Source organism: Poecilia reticulata, chromosome 17 (genome assembly GCF_904066995.2).
Source record: "Poecilia reticulata chromosome 17, P_reticulata-male-v2, whole genome shotgun sequence".
Classification (NCBI taxonomy): Eukaryota; Metazoa; Chordata; class Actinopteri; order Cyprinodontiformes; family Poeciliidae; genus Poecilia; species Poecilia reticulata.
The window spans coordinates 12,147,628-12,163,881 of record NC_088846.1 but is presented as its reverse complement, the minus strand read 5'-3'; positions in this window follow the sequence as shown (position 1 = coordinate 12,163,881).

The following is a 16,254-nucleotide window of genomic DNA, read 5'->3' as shown; positions in this document are numbered from 1 at the left end:
TGGAACCCGTTCCATGAAGCTCTTTGAGATTGTTCTTGAGTAAATTTTGAAGACCACATGAAGCTTGGAGGTCTGTTGTGGTTGACTTCGCAAAAAGTTGGCAATCTCTTTGCATTATGTGCTTCAGCATCCACTGATCCCGCTCCGTCAGTTTACATGGCCTACCACTTCATGGCTGGGTTGCCGTCATTCCTAAACACTTCCATTTTCTTATGATACAGCTGACTGTTGACTGTGGAATATTTTGGAGAAAATAAATTCCACGACACAATTTGTTGCACATGTGGCATCCCATCACAGTTCCACGCTGGAATTCACTGAGCTCCTGATAGTGAGCCATTCTTTCACAAATGTTTGTAAACACAGTTTGCGTGCCTAGGTGCTTAATTTTACACACCTCCGGTGCAAGAAAATCCGAAGGTGTTAAATAGTTGCGAAGAAAACATGGCAAAAAAAAAAATAGGAACATATCAAATATTGCTAATATTGCCGCTATTCATCCTCAACTTATCTTATGTGTTCATGAGCTGCAAAGCATTAAAAGCCACAGTATTAAAGCATTTCATGTTCTATTTCTTAGAAGAAACTGTGCAAAAAGAAGTCATTTTGATTCATTTGTATATCTTCTGTGCCATCCCTTTTTTTTTCATTTCCTGGGTGTTTGGCGTCTTTGTGTGGATGCTTTCTTTTTTGTCACTTACGTTGCTAGTACCATGAGGTGGTAGCAGATGACAAATGACAGAGGTGGGGGAGACGAGGATCAAACCAGCAACCTGCTGATTGTTGATGAACTCCTACCACCATTACCCTCATTGATAATGATCTTGATGCTGTGTTGGATTTGAAGTGGATTTTTTGGATGTTGAGGTTAAAGTCGTTGATGATGGTGTTGATGAAGAGGTTGATGTTTTGCTAATGTTAGTTCTTATGTTGGTTCTGATCCTAATCATGACGTTGGGCTTGATTATGCTGACGTTGGTCTTTACAATGGTAGTGCTCTTTGTGTTGTTATTGTTTCACTATGTCTTTTCTCCAAGTGCAGAATAATTTGCTGTTTTTTTATTGGATGGCCTCCATAGCATTTTTTTTTAAATTTCTTTTCTGTGTTATTGTAATGGCCCCGCACAATTTGGAGGATGCTGATGGTGTAGTCCAGCTGCTTGTTCCTTCTCTAGGAGAAGTTGCAATTGGTTGAAGTTTACATTTTCTCCTTTTCTCCAGCTGCTTAATGACAGATTTTGCCCATTCATCATTGGGATCGGAGCAAATCATCTTTTCTTTCACTGTACGGAACCTGAAATATATTGTTAGTTGTATAAATTATTATTTTTATTATTACTATTATTATTCAATTGTGTCATTACTTTTCTTTCTCAATGCAGCATTACATAATTAGAGTATTTGACAATGTTTTTGTTTCAACTATTACTACTGGGTTTTTTTAATTGGGAGATCTAATGAAAAAGCTGGAGTGTATTGTATCAGATAATTGATATGATGAAGACAGAGTAAGACAATAATCTACTTATGCAATTGCACTAAAGGGACAGATGTTCCCCTTCTGATTGGTGTACTTCTCAATGTTAGAATGAACACAGTACATGGACAGCCATTAGGAGATCCATTGCCTAAAAATGTTATACAGAGAAACAGATAATATAGGTATCAATATAATCAGATCACTTAATAAATAACTTTTTGATATTTTAGTACTTACTTGCTTGGACCAAGTTCATCCATATTGTGAAACAGAAAAAAGAGTTTAAAATCAGGCTGAACTGCATCTTCAGGATAACTCCTCGCCCTTAAATGAGTAGCTGTCGAGCCGTCCAGTAAACACTGTTTCTCAGTAAACGATCTCCCCACCGATTCAGTCTTGTTCAGAGGTTAGACACATAGTGTTGGCCTTTCAAAACAGCAATGTGCTTTCACTCTTATGAAACTGCAAGCATTGATCTCAGCTCTTCTTCTACTACGAACCTCTCTCGCTCTCACCTAAAACTGTCCTCCGTGACCAGAGAGCGTTGTCACAGCAGCTGCCTGGCGGGTAGAGGAACAGCAAATTCACCTTTCATGTCAAAGATGTGAATCATTCCATTTACCACCGTCCTGCCCACACAGCAATAAACTTGAGCCTAAACATTCCGATATCTACACACTATATAGACAAATTATCATAATTTTCCATCACGCTCACTCTGAAAATCTTGATTTGCCTCATATTTTTAATTCACACACTTTTTGAATCCTTCTATTTCCCCTATGCACAAAACCAGATAGCCTTTATTTATTCAAAGTCACTGTTTTAGGGTTTTTCTTATACATTGCTAACTATAGCCTTCTACCTTCTCACCAGACAAAGAGAATTCATCTGAACTCATGCAGTAGACTTTCTCAGTTAGACAAAGTTCATGTGTTCATGTAATTTAAGTCTGTCAGTCAAAATAGAATCAACCCAGACATGTGTTGTTCAATCCGTTGTTTGAGCTTTTCTTAGTTGTAAGGGTTTTGTTAACTGCACTGTATTAGAAGAGAACATTTTCTTAGACAGTGTTTTATGATGTAAGCAGTTGACAAAATTTTGTACAAAATGCTGTGAAATATTATTCCAACAAAAAGTTTTTTATGCTTGTTTTCCCTTTATAAAAAGTGAGAATCTCTGGAGATTTTTTTGTTTAGCATTTTTGCATCATCCTGAAACACAAGATGCAGCATCACATTTGTCGTCTCAAATGTAAACACTGAGACATAAAACTGAACTGGGATTCAGTTTACTTTTTTTTTTATCTTTGTCACAGTCATGTACATTTGCATGCACCTTACAAAAAAAAAAAAAAAAACATGGTTCTAATTGATGCATTAGCTCACCCTCTCTCCTCTATGACTAAACCAGCTCATGTTCTGGTTGTCATGGTCCTTTTGCGAACAACACAGCAGAGCACAATTACTACAACATAGATGATTGTGGGCATTCACTTATTCAAACTGCAGTTATAATTTAGTATATTACAGACATTTTTCTAACCAAAGTCATTCAAGGTTGTGCTCCATCGTACTTCTTTAGTCTTCACAAAATCTGCATTTCTGACATTGGCATTTTTTTTACAGCCTTACTGCTGTCTCTCTTATCAGCTGTATATCTGACCTGGTTTCGTTTCTGCATATGGAAACACACCGAGACACAATCTGGAACACAGGAACTACTAATTAAACTGATTGTGTTCATAAGAAAGCTAAAAAAAAAAATCTTATTGAATTGATTTGTATTAGGATTATGTATTCACAGCAATAATGTGCTTGTTCAGTTATTTATTTATAAATTATAACAATTAAAACATATAGTTTATTTTTGCTTTACATACAAATTTACATAAAAAAATAGTCATCTTTATATGCATATAGTACAGATATAAAGCATAGTTCCGCAATTATTTCGTTATGCTACATTAAAGATTTGATATTCAAGCTGGTCAGGACACTGCAGGAGTTGAAAAACTTGTTGGATAGTTGTGAAGGAAAAAATGCAAACAAAATATGCACATTGGAAATATCAAATATGCAAATATTGCCACTATTCCTCCTCGACTTATTGTATGAGTTCATGAGCTGCAAAGCATTGAAATATTTAAGTATTGCATGTTATATTTCTTAGAAGAAACTTTGCTGGCAGCAGTCACTTTGATTAGCATCTTCTCTGCCATTTCTTCATATTTTTCTTTTTGGGTCGTTTCCTGGTTCTTTGTCTTCGTGTGGATGCTTTTCTTGTTTTCACGGATGTTGCTGGTATGCGGCCGTTTGCTGTGGTGGCACCAGAGGTACTAGAAGCGGGGTTTGATGACGTCGTTGTTGCTGATGTTGGATTTGGAGTTGACTGGGTAGATGCTGAAGTTAAAGTTGTTGAGGATGATGCTGTTGAGGAGGTGGATGTTTTGGTTGATGGTGCTGATGTTAGGTCTGATGTTGACTCTGATCCTAATGATGGTCCTGTGCTTGATGTTGACGATGGTCCTGACCATGGTGGGGATGTTGATGGTGCTGATGTCCGTATCGACTGCGGCGGTGTTCCTCGTGGTGATATTTTTTCTTTCCGTCTTTTTTCCAGCTGCCGAATGACATGTTTTGCCCATTCATCATTGGGATCGGAGCAAATCATCTTTCCTTTCACTGTATGAAACCTGAAATGTATTGTCAGTTGTTATTATTCAGTTTTATCACTGGTTTTCTTTCTAAATACAGGGTCACATGATTTGATTATTTTAAAATAATTTTGTTACAACTGTTTTTTTTTTTTAATGATTAGGAAATCTAATGAAAATAATGTAGAGCATTAAAACAAATTGCAATGGTAAAGAACAAAATTCTCCGAAACACCTAACATAAATATCTGAAAGTTTGCAGAATTGAACAGCGATGTTGCGATGAGATCAGATGAAATTGATCAAGACGGAGTAAGAATATAGACTACTTACGCTACTGCACTAAAGGTACACATGCCGTCCTTCTGATTGGTGTACTTCTCAATTTTAGAATGATGGATTTTTACTTTGGAGAATGCAGTACATGGACAACCAGTAGGAGATCCATTGCCTGAAAAGATTTTAAAAAGAGAGACAGATAATTTAATTATCACTATATTCAGACCACTTAATCGATATCTTTATTGATATTTTTTTGTACTTACTGGCTTGGACCGAGCTCCTCCATGTTGTGAAACAGAAAAGAGAGGTTAAGATCAAGCAGAACTGCATCTTCAGGATAAATATTTTCCCTTAAATGAGTAGCTGTCAAGCCTTTGAGTGAGCACCGTTTCTCAGTAAACAATCTCCCCATATACCGAAACGTATACAAGAGCGAAGAATCCGACCGGTCTTGTTCAGGCGACAGACACGTGGTGTTCGTCTTTCAAGCAAGCAGCAGCGTGCTTTCACTCTTCTGAAACTCTGAGTTTTGATCTCAGCCCTTTATGTACTACACTACAAGCCCCTCTCCCTCCCACCTAAACCGTTCCCCCGCTACTGAAGAGGATTGTCACAGCAGCCACATGGTGGGGAGAGGAAACAGCGAGTTGACCTTTCACACGTCAAAGATGTGAATCAGTCCATTTACCACCGTGCTGCCCACACTGCAACAAATATGACCCCTAGCATTCCTCGTAATGCTTTTGTAAGCAGGCTTTCGTCACTTTCCACCACACTCTATCTGAAACTTTTGAGCTGCTGCTAATTGGATCTCAACATTTTGTTGCTCTAGTCTAGTCTTTATTTGCTTAACTTCAATATTAGCCTGTTATTTTTAAAATGCCTTACTATCAGTAAGATCCTGTTTACCTTTTTACTAGAGAGATGGCCTCATCTGAACTCACACAGTCGACTTCCTCACTTAGACAAAATAGATGTGCACATATAATTTTATTCTGTCAGAAAAATAAAATGGTCCCAGCTACATTTAGTTCCAGCATTCATTCTAACTTTTTGCAGTTCTGCATATTGTACTGAAGAGCAAAGTTTTCTGAGACTGTATATTAAGATTTCACTTGTTGACAGAATTATATCAAAATATTTAGAAGTTGTATTTCATCATAAAAAGTTTTCAGTTCCGTTTAGCTCAACTCGGTTTGTTTACATGTGCCAGTACACAACACGTGTCATCTCAAGGCACTTTCCATAAAAGAAAAAAGTAAATTCACTCCAAACATGAATATATTCACATAGATTCTAGTTACCATCCAATGCAATCAAATTCAATCAAATTTTATTTGTGAAATTGCTTCAAAAAGTTTGAAAAGTCTAAGAATGCCCAATATATTGTTTCAAGTGCCTGACTTGCAGAATTCATTCCTCCCAGTCTAGCATGCACTGATGGTGGACAATCACTTGCATTGTGATGTTTTACGGCTCAATTTCACTTTCATAAAAAGTGAAATCATTAGATTTGTGCACGGCCTTTCAGAAATCTGAAATGGATATTTTTTGGGTACCACAAGAACAGGACAGAAAGTTGTTAAAAAAATTTGCCGGCACAGTAGAGAGAAAATGTATGCAGTACTGAACGCAAGCCGGAAACGACAGACTGCAGATGTTTAGATAAAAATAAGCCAAAACACTTTAACCAAATGGTCATTGTGTATTCGTAAAAAACGAAGTTAGACAGTATTATTTTACCCATTGCAAATGGGTGCAATAATCATAAAGGAAATTGTGGGGGGTCATGGAGGAGGGTCTTTAAATACTTTCAGTTGCTCTGTTAAAACTCACCGCAAACCTACTTTCTGTGAATCAGAAAGGAAAACCTGAGTCAACCTGAAACTATGCTTGGCCATGAATTACCTCAAAAGTTCCCCCAAAATAAATACTATTCACTATGAAACCGGTCTCTATAGTGAGGTTCATCATTACAAGTTGGCTTTGAAATATGTTTTTTTTTCTTTTTTTTTTCTAACATTGCACATTTATGCAATTAATGTGTTAATTTAGGCTCCGGAGAAAGACTATTGACATTAATCATTTAGGTAAACTTACTTATAACTGATACAAACTAAATTTAACTATTTTATTTTAGGAGACATCTTGAGCAATACTCTATATCAGTGGTTCTTAACCTGGGTTCGATCGAACCCCAGGGATTCGGTGAGTCGGTCTCAGGGGTTCGGCGGAGCCTCTGCCACGGAGATAAAGACACACTTGTGTAAAGTCGTGATGACGCGCCCCGCTTTGCCATCACTTGCTGCAGAGGATCACGTTACATTGCTTAGCCAATCAGTGCTGCGGAGGAGCAGGAATAGGAAGGGTTCGGTGAATGCGCATATGAAACTGGGGGGTTCGGTACTTCAAAAAAGGTTAAGAACCACTGCTCTATATGCAATGCTACATTTGACGTCTCGTTAAATTGCGTTTACAAATTGGGCCAATAGGCTTTTTCTTGTTTTTCTTTAGATTATGTTGTTTGTTCTAACCTGCTTCATGTTTCAGGCTGACAACGTGCAGGTGTGCATTCAATTGTTTAAAACCAGTAAGTTTTTGGACGTCTTTTCATCTCATCAATCTTTTTGAACCCTGTTTATCAATCTTTGCTGGTTTTTACAACCACTCTCATCCTCCTCACTTCTCTTTGTGGCCTGCTCTTTAATCCATCCTCTCCGTCTTTATCGCACCAACTCATGAAATAACCCACCTCATCCCTCGTTATAATCTACTCCCCTTGCTGCTGTCAATCTGTAAGAAATCTTTTATTCCCATATATCCATACCATCCCTCTTAAATCCACTTCCCAAAGACAACAAACTCCCACTTGGTGCAACCTTGAATACTTTTTGTAGGGCAAGCAAACCGTCTGTAAAACAAGAAGCAAACTATAAAATCATTATTCTAAGTATATCCTCAATTAAAACCAGAAAAGTTCAACTATGTCTTAGGTTGTCCTTTTTCTCATACATTATATTGTGAGTTCAAAGCACTGGCCAGGGAATGTTTGGCAGAGCACATAACTCTTTGTAACAACAATATATCCTGGGAAAATATGCATATGCTGTCTGGAATCACTCTGAAAAGAGGTTGTGTTCAAAGATCAGGGGTGATTCCTCTACATTTGACTTGGGGTTGCACCAGATCAGTGCCCAGGTTTGTACTTTTATATTTTGACCAAGTCAAGTCCATATCAACAGAGTCGTTTCCTGGCACGTTCTCACCCAAAACGCACACGCAAAGATAAAACCAAAGCATGTCAGAAGATACTTGAGCAGGTTATCTACATTACAACACGAGGAGCATTTAAAGCATGCACAGAAACTGCAATCCACCAAATGTCAGCATCCCTCCAGCAACCTAATTTGTTGCAGGAGGAATACCGGCTCGAGTTTTCATTCTTCTTTTATTCATTAGCTGTTGTCAAGGATTGAAGCCAAGGCCGCCGGTTGGCTGACAGCGTAGGAGATAGGAATTAGTCTCCTTAAAAACCAAGAGAGTGGAACGCAGCATTGCAGGAAATTACAATCAATACACACTCTCATACCCTCATGCTACATCAACCACAAATGGAAATGAGACGCACATTGTCAAGCCCATGCAGACACACTAGGGCAGACTCGACAGCATGATTCGCATGCTGACTTTCACAGAAAACCATTATATGTGTTAGTATTGACACAGAACACCTCCTTATCACCTTTCACGGAGTCTCGCTTTTTGCTTCAAACCACAACGCCATGACGCTTTACACATTTCTACTTGAACGTGAGTCACTAAGCCAAATTTAGGCTGAGCCCTCTTTGAGCCAGTTCATTAGAACAGAAATACGGTTTCTAATGTCGGACTGTAGCAGAGAGGTGGCACCGTTGTGTAAAACGGTTTCTACGCAGCTCTGAGCAAATAACACAAACCGTACGGTAGAGACGCGTTGTGAGAGGCATGTCACAAAAGTCAGAAGTAATTAAAGTACTGCCTGATCAGATGAACATATTTCTATTTCCACTCGTGCTTGGTGAAGAATCATCTCCACGCGAATCGATGTTTAATTTTATCCTGTGTCCAACATTCGGGAAAATTATTGATTCATCCTTCGATGGAATTACTTGGATCAGACATCTGTCTTCGCAAAATCTTTCCAAGAGGCCAGACGTGAAGGCAAGGTATATGTCAGGGTTTTAGGTTCGGATGATGATGGCGTCTCAGCGTGACAAGGAGAATGTCTGGTTTTGCAAAGAGCAGAGCAAAGCGGGTCAGTGTCAGAAGTGTGGGAGGGGGGGCAGTGCAGCCATGCACACCAATCAATATGCCGACCTTTCCCAGAGTTATTGCATGATGTTCTGCTCTGCTCTCAGCACCAATACATAAGACACTGTTGTTGTTCTCCAGCACAAATGTGTGTGTGACCATGTCTCATTCCGACTTTTACAATGCCCTGAAAAGTACTCGCACCCGTAAAACGTTTTCACCACAGATTTTGATGTTTTACCAAGATTTTAAGTGAGAGCCGAGTGAGTAGCTGACACAATATACGTGGCATGTTGAAGGAAAATAATAAATAACTTTCTGTTTACCAAAGTGTGGTGTGACATATGTTAAGCCCCTTTAAGTCCAATGTTACCAAGCAAAATTCATTGCCACCAACTGACTTCAGAACTCATGCAGAGTTGCTTTGCGAAGGCTTGAGTGAAGACAACAGCAGACAGATCAGGGATCAAGATAGGAAGAATGTGAAACGAGGATTAGGTTCTGACAGTTTCCAACCTTTACACTATCAGAGCGATTTTCATCTGTCATCTGAAATGGAAAGATTGTAGAACAAATGTATATCAGCCACCTAAACCGGCAAGAGACAAATAATCTGGGTTGCAGATTTGAGGTCCAAACTGACTTTGGAGGACCTACAAAGATGCTCAACTGGGAGTTGACAGGGACAGGTATCAATCATACACTCAAGAAATATGGTCTTTAAGGAAGAGTGGCAAGAAGAGTCAGAAGAAATTAAATTTGCTTTCTGCCACAAGCAGAACGCAAAATGACCTGGTCATACGTTAGAATGGCGTATTCAAAGTAAGGACCAAAATCAAAATTTGATGTTGACAGAAGCACTCTAGCTAATTTGAAAAAGAAAAAAAAAGTAGCAGCCCCTTCATATTACAGTTAGAGTTTGTTGTCGGACAAACATTGACTATTACACACTACTTTGTGTTGGTCTGGCACAAAAAATCCCTGTGAAAACATTTAAGTCTGTCTGTGTAAAGCGTAAAGATATCGTCAGGTTCAAAGCAGTGCATCTTTGTGTGAAATTTACCACAAATACTGTTGTTTTAGACACGCATACACACCAGCTGTTAAAATGTTGAGCGGACGGTTCTCGACAGATAAAGGCCTTTGACCTTTCTCCCAGGCTTTTATCTGTTCTTGTGCAATATGAGTGGATAAACTCAAATCCCATGTGGAGTTGAGAATTGTCATTTACTTTCCAATTAATATTTCAATTAGGTAAGTAATGCCCAATTCATTACCAGAAACTGGTGAGGGTCAAATGGAGCTGACCTCACGCCCCAGTATCAATCTCATATCGACACTTTTCTATGAAGCTTGAATTGTGGATCAACCGTCCATTTAGGGAAGGCGTCAATAATCGACTTCAACCGAAGACGGGGGGAGCGGAGAGGGTGGAACATTACCATACCCATTAGCATAGACATTGCTCTCGCGGCTCTGAGGTGATTTGAATGTCTGCGAGAGTGACCGACTCACGGTTCAGGGGACGCAGGGGCGCACAAAGTCTAATCAATAAGCACTTTAATTATAACGGCCCCACGGCATGCGGCTCTTCACGGTTGGGAGACACACGGTAGCACAGCTGATCCAGCATGATCATTTCAGATGGAGTGACTTTTTCATCGCTTCAGTAACCTGTCTCTGGCCAACACCATTATAGACAGCAAATTGTCCACTCCTCTCTATGGATTTGGTAAAATGGGCCCATTAGTAGCAGTTGTTTTTGTGTGTGAATGTGCGTGTGTGTGTGTGTGCGTGTGTTGCTGTTGTTGCCTGTGAAATGAAGTTCATACTTTCTCCTTATGGCCTCTCCTTATCATAAGAATCAGATTGGAGTTGTCAAAACTATGACTAAATATCTGCCGAGTCACAGTTTCTGTCCTAGTGGTGAATTGTTGCAGTACTCGCTGTAGCATATTAAAACTATATTTGAAAATACGGTTTGGTATTTTCAAATATGGCTTTCACAGCTTGTTTTTATTGTTCCAGCTCACAGTTTGTTGTTCTCGAGTAACAACTGTTATTAGAAAGCGTCTCACATCTCTAATGTGTCAGGAGTTATAGTCAGTTCACTGAATTTAATATTATTATAGGTAAATAATCAAACACTACTGTACATGCATGTTATGAAAAGATAAGTCTTTCTCAAAATAAGAAATTTTGAGAATGTTTAAATTTTTTTTTAGCTTACTGAGAAAGAAGAGGTTTTTCCAACTTGGCCACATGACCATTCTCTTCCTAAAAATGAAGATGAATATTACGATCCGATATGTATTGCAAAGTTTTGCCTTAGAACTATTACAGATATGAAAAAATAATATCTGCTGCCACATGTTTTTCAGCGCAGTTCTTTATGATTTATGCAGTTCTTCTAAAGTTATACTGTAACTCATATTTCCAGATATTCTCGTGTTTTTTTTTTCTTTTCTGTTTTGAGGAATCTGATTATCATGTAATCATGCAGCATCTGTAAGTTTTGTCTTTGAAAAGACCTCCGTTGATACAGATTGAACCGACTATCCTCATCCTGCTTTAATTCTTTCATTGAGATGCACACACCGAGCGGCGCCTCATTCCTTCATGGAGTTTAACGTTTGAGCACTAGATGGCGCACTTCTCCTACAGTGAGTAAAGGAGGGCTGGCACTGTGACAGAGAGAAAGTCAACCAGATTTAACCCAGCAGTTAAAAGGAGATAAAATACAACGACTGGAACCCTGAGGTTACAGCTGACATTATTCTGTGCTTCATAGCAATAAAATATCAATTGGTCCTGAATAACTTAGGCTTTCATTTTAGAAAGACTCTCCTAAACTGTTGACTTCCAGTTTGAAGCTGTGCTTCAAAATTTGTTGAAACGTTGATGACTTGACTGATTGGTCTGCTTGTCGGCCGTTTGTCTCCTTTCGGCAGAGATGCGTCAAATGAGGTTGTGTTTTAAGTACCTCATTAAAGGGAGATCAAACGGCCTCCTTACACCACAAAAGTGCATTCATATCTTAATGCAGGTCCCCCTGTTCTCCTTTTTGTTTGCCTTAACTATTGTGTCCACTCAGTTCATATTTTACTTAGTTGTTTTTATCCTTTTAACAAAAAGGGCTACACAGTACATGTGGTAAGTCTATGTAGCCTAGATGTTGATCTAGATCTACATAATCCATGTAATTTCAAATGTATGTTGCATTTGAGCAAAACTGGCCTGGTCTAAAAGTATTCTCGATAAATTAGATCTGTATGTCACGCTGACATGTCGGAAAAGTGAATGACTTTCACCTTTTTTCCATCGTTTTAAATAGCATAATAAAATACTGCATGTCTTCACTTGTCAGCTAAACATGAGGATAGTTGCAAATATGAAAAGATATTTACACACAGACCCATTTAATAAATCAGAATATTACTAAATACTTCATTTATTCCTCTAACACAGTTCACAAAGTGAAACGCAGTCATATAGGAATGTTTTCCAGACTTTCTTTCTTTTGATTACGTTGATTTTCAACCTAGTTGATGAAAACATGACATTTAAGATTATAATATTACATCAGACCAATAAAGACATTGTAATAGAGGAACATAGGCCTAATGAAAAGCATGTTTAACACCTGATTAAAGGTTATGTTCAACTTCTGCTCAGACAAATGAGTCTCATGGAAATTCTGACTGACTGAATGTGACTGTAAGGAAGTAAAGGATGTAAAAATCATGTGTTATAAGTTTAGCTGTGCAGGTTGTGTTTTTTCCTGAGAAAATTTGTAAATATCAAAAATTAATATCTTCACTCAAAATTAATAATTGATACGTTTTCTTTCTCCATCAGTGTGTATCAGTCAACCAACCATTCACACATTGGTTTAAATGTATTTTCTACTTAAAACTGATCATCAGACCCTTTTTCAACCTCATCACTCCAACCCACCTCCACTTTGTGCCCACAATGACCCCGTTAGCCCTTGGAAAAAAAAAAAAAAAGTCCTTTCACCCATCTCTTCCCTCTGTGAGATTTCGCCATTGGCTCCTGGGTTAAGCAGGTCATATAATCCCTAAATGTGTGTCTGTGTGCATTTGTGTGCATGAGAAAGCGTTGTCCCTCCTGGTTTGGCGAGATTATTCCAAGTTCCTGACCTCCGGGAAGTAAGAGGGGCCCATGTTTGGAAACACATTCAACCGTCTTTGTCTTTTGAATCCGAATAGGGGGGTAGGGGAGGACCTCGGCTAGAGGCCCTCAGTCTCTCCGAGGGCCCACAGACGCACTCGGCCTGCCCCGGGAGCTGCCGTGTGTCGACTAATTCTCGCCACCTCCATTCTTGATGTGAATATGCCTTGATTAAGCAACCAGCTGGAGAAGCAGCCCGGACACTCCCTCGACACACACTTTAGCACACAAGAAAACAACAGGATGAGTTTGGCTTGCAAGCAAAAACATTGATCCGCAGTCCCCTCACTGTGAGTCAATCTGGCCCCAATAGCCATTCAAGTGTATCTGCTTGATCTGATGTTTCCCGATAAGAGAAATTCCTCCTGGGGTCTTGTGTGTGAATAAGAGATATTGATTGCTGAGTGTCATGGCGGTATAGATCTCGAGCAGCTGCAAAGGGGTTTAAATGAGGCCCGTAGCATATAATTAAAATGGTGTGATGGTGTCAAAGTAGATGCAAGAGAAAAATTAGGGCTTTTTCTAGGTTTGACTAAAAAGGTATTAATACAATGTTCAGGGCTGCACTCGTCCTCGCCTTGCTTTCATAGTGCGAATATCTCAGATCAAGTAAAACAGCCCTGCTGATTGCTGTCAGATTACTCTGCCAATATGTCACTTTGTGCTCTTAAAGATTTGTATGCACACTCACAAAGAAAAAAAGCTTATTCCGCATCTCTGAACTTTCAGTGAATTCATGTCGATTTAATTTCATTCAATTTCTTAAGGTTGATCAATATATGTTTCCAATTTTTATTTATTTTTTATTGCCAATAGTCTGTCAGCAGGATTACACCATAGGTCCAAATTGAATTTCATGTACCTTAGTAGTGAGATGGAACTTGGCCAAAGGAAAAATCTATTACATATCGCTGCAGATACAGATCACTGTATCTTTAAAAGGAGGGAGATAAAGCAGTGGCCTTGGCAAAGGATGCACTCTCTGAGTGTCACTCTTTAGTGTTTTTTGTCCGTCAGCAAGATTACATAAAAAAAATGAAAATAAAACCTACTAGAAACGTAGCGTCAGATGTGGACAATTCTTTTATGAAAGTATTCAAGCACTGGCCTTGCTAAAAAAAAAAAAAAAAAAACTTTAACAGAGCTTCTAGTTCATCTCGTCTATTTATTAACCATTTCTTGAACACTTCTCCAACAGGTAAAAACACTATTCTACTCATTGCAGAGGCTGCTGTTTGAAGTAACCGAGTGATGTTTTTAACAGGAAATGTAGTCAAATTAAAGTGACATATAAAACATTCATCAGTACAGCCCCAAATTCTTGAGATTTCATAAAAATATCTTTTGTCATCTGCTTTGCAATATATATTCAAAGTTTTCACTGTCGTATGTGAAGTTGTGTTGAACTGTATTATGTAGTGCTTTGTAAATATGCAAATATATTAATAAGCCACACACTTTTCTACGCTTTGCTATGTTTTAATACTAACGTCAAAACGACAACTAAGGCATAATTATGGGATCTTTATTAGTTTTTTCATTGCCTTACTGGATGTTCAACCTCTTTGATAGAACTGTAACAAGTTTCCTTCCCTTGTTGCCCTGTTTTTATCTCCGACTATTCTCAAAGCAGCTCGTACCAAAATCCACATCCCATCTCAATGAAACCACCGATACACCATTTGTCAGTTTCTTCAATCTGTGCGTCCTACAGAGTTGCCATGGGACTCCTGACTCTTTCTTTAACCACACGATGCTGTTGATGCAAATCTATGAGGCCCCTGAAGAACAGCTGGAGTTTCAGATCAATACGTCGTTGATGATCTTATTTTATGAATCATATATTGAATGTGTGCTGACCTTTTCTGCTGGTTTTGCAACCTCAACATCAGGTAAAGAGAAAAAAAGAAAAAAAAAAACACTAAGCAGAGTAATACATGAAAGTAATAGGATTCTGGGAGTTGAACAATGCATGCTTGCAGAACTGTACAACAGACAGGTAATCAGTAAAACTAGTGCCATTCTTGCTGACAGTTCTCATCCATTACACAGAGAGTTCCAGTTTCTGCCTGCTGGCCTCCGACTCAGGCTTCTCTGTATGAAAAGTAAGATATACAATCACTCTTTCATCCCTACAGCAATTTCCCTCTTTAATATAGGACAAGACAGGAGGAGATAAATTTGATTGGTTGATTGATTAGATGGCATCCATTTTTATTTGGTACACGTGTTACTGATGTTGGTCGTAATTGTTGGCTGATGGCGATGTACGCTGTTGGTACTCTCTCTCGACTGTATTGTATTCCTTGAATAAGCCTGAACCTGAGCCTTATATTGAATTACTAATGAAAGCTGTTGGTTACGTGAGATTTCATTTAGAAGTATTGGAGTAAAGGGTCTGAACATGAATGCACACACTGCTCCAGTTTTTGTTTGTCCAAATTGTGTACATGGTTGTTGTTTTTTTTCCTCTTTTCCACAAAATTATGCAGTGAAATATATTAAAGTTGGTGGGTGTGATCTAACAAATTGTGGAAAAAGTTCGTAAGGTATGAACACTTTTGAAATAAACTGTGCATCATAACAGGAGAATTTTCAGCATTCACAACAATCCATACAAAATATTGTTTCTTAACTTTATTGGACAGCTGTTTGTTGACATGTCGGTCTGAATCCGTATTCTAATCCACAGAGTGTCTTGTGGATGAGCCTCAACGAAAACAAATGACAAAACACACTAGAAAACTTTAATGTCTTGATTCCACTGGTTGGCATTTTCTCACACGCCATAAATTATTTTCATGCCAAGGCAATTCGCAAAAAAAAAAACATCCTTATTTATCTGTGTTAATAACAGCCTCTCGTGGCAAAATTTAAAACCAATCAAGTCCAAATGGAAACAGTTTACACTGCAGGGTTTAATTTCTATGTGGTTCTGAACTACATCTCTGCAGTTATCCAGCATGTTGTCGACAAAAAGCGTCAACCTTCACCTCCGTACAACTCAATGCGACTGTAGTAATCCAGTAGAAAACATTCAAGGCCACTCCAGCGTGTATCCACTCACTTTAACCATTCAGAACACTTTTTTTTTTTTTTACAACCTTGCGTGTCTGAATGAAGGAGCTTACGTAAACTCTCTTTCCAGATGGCAGAGGTGTAAGTCGTGTTAGCACAGGTAATGCGATCAGAATAATGTGTTTACATCATCCAGGGTGAAAGAGGATGAGCAGAAGGAGGGGCTTAGCAGCAGAGTAGAAGTATTTAAAGCAGCGGACGTGCAGAGGTGAGAGGTTGCGAAAGAAAGGCTTGGGAGGAAGAAGGGATCATCAGAAAAGGATGCAACGGATGA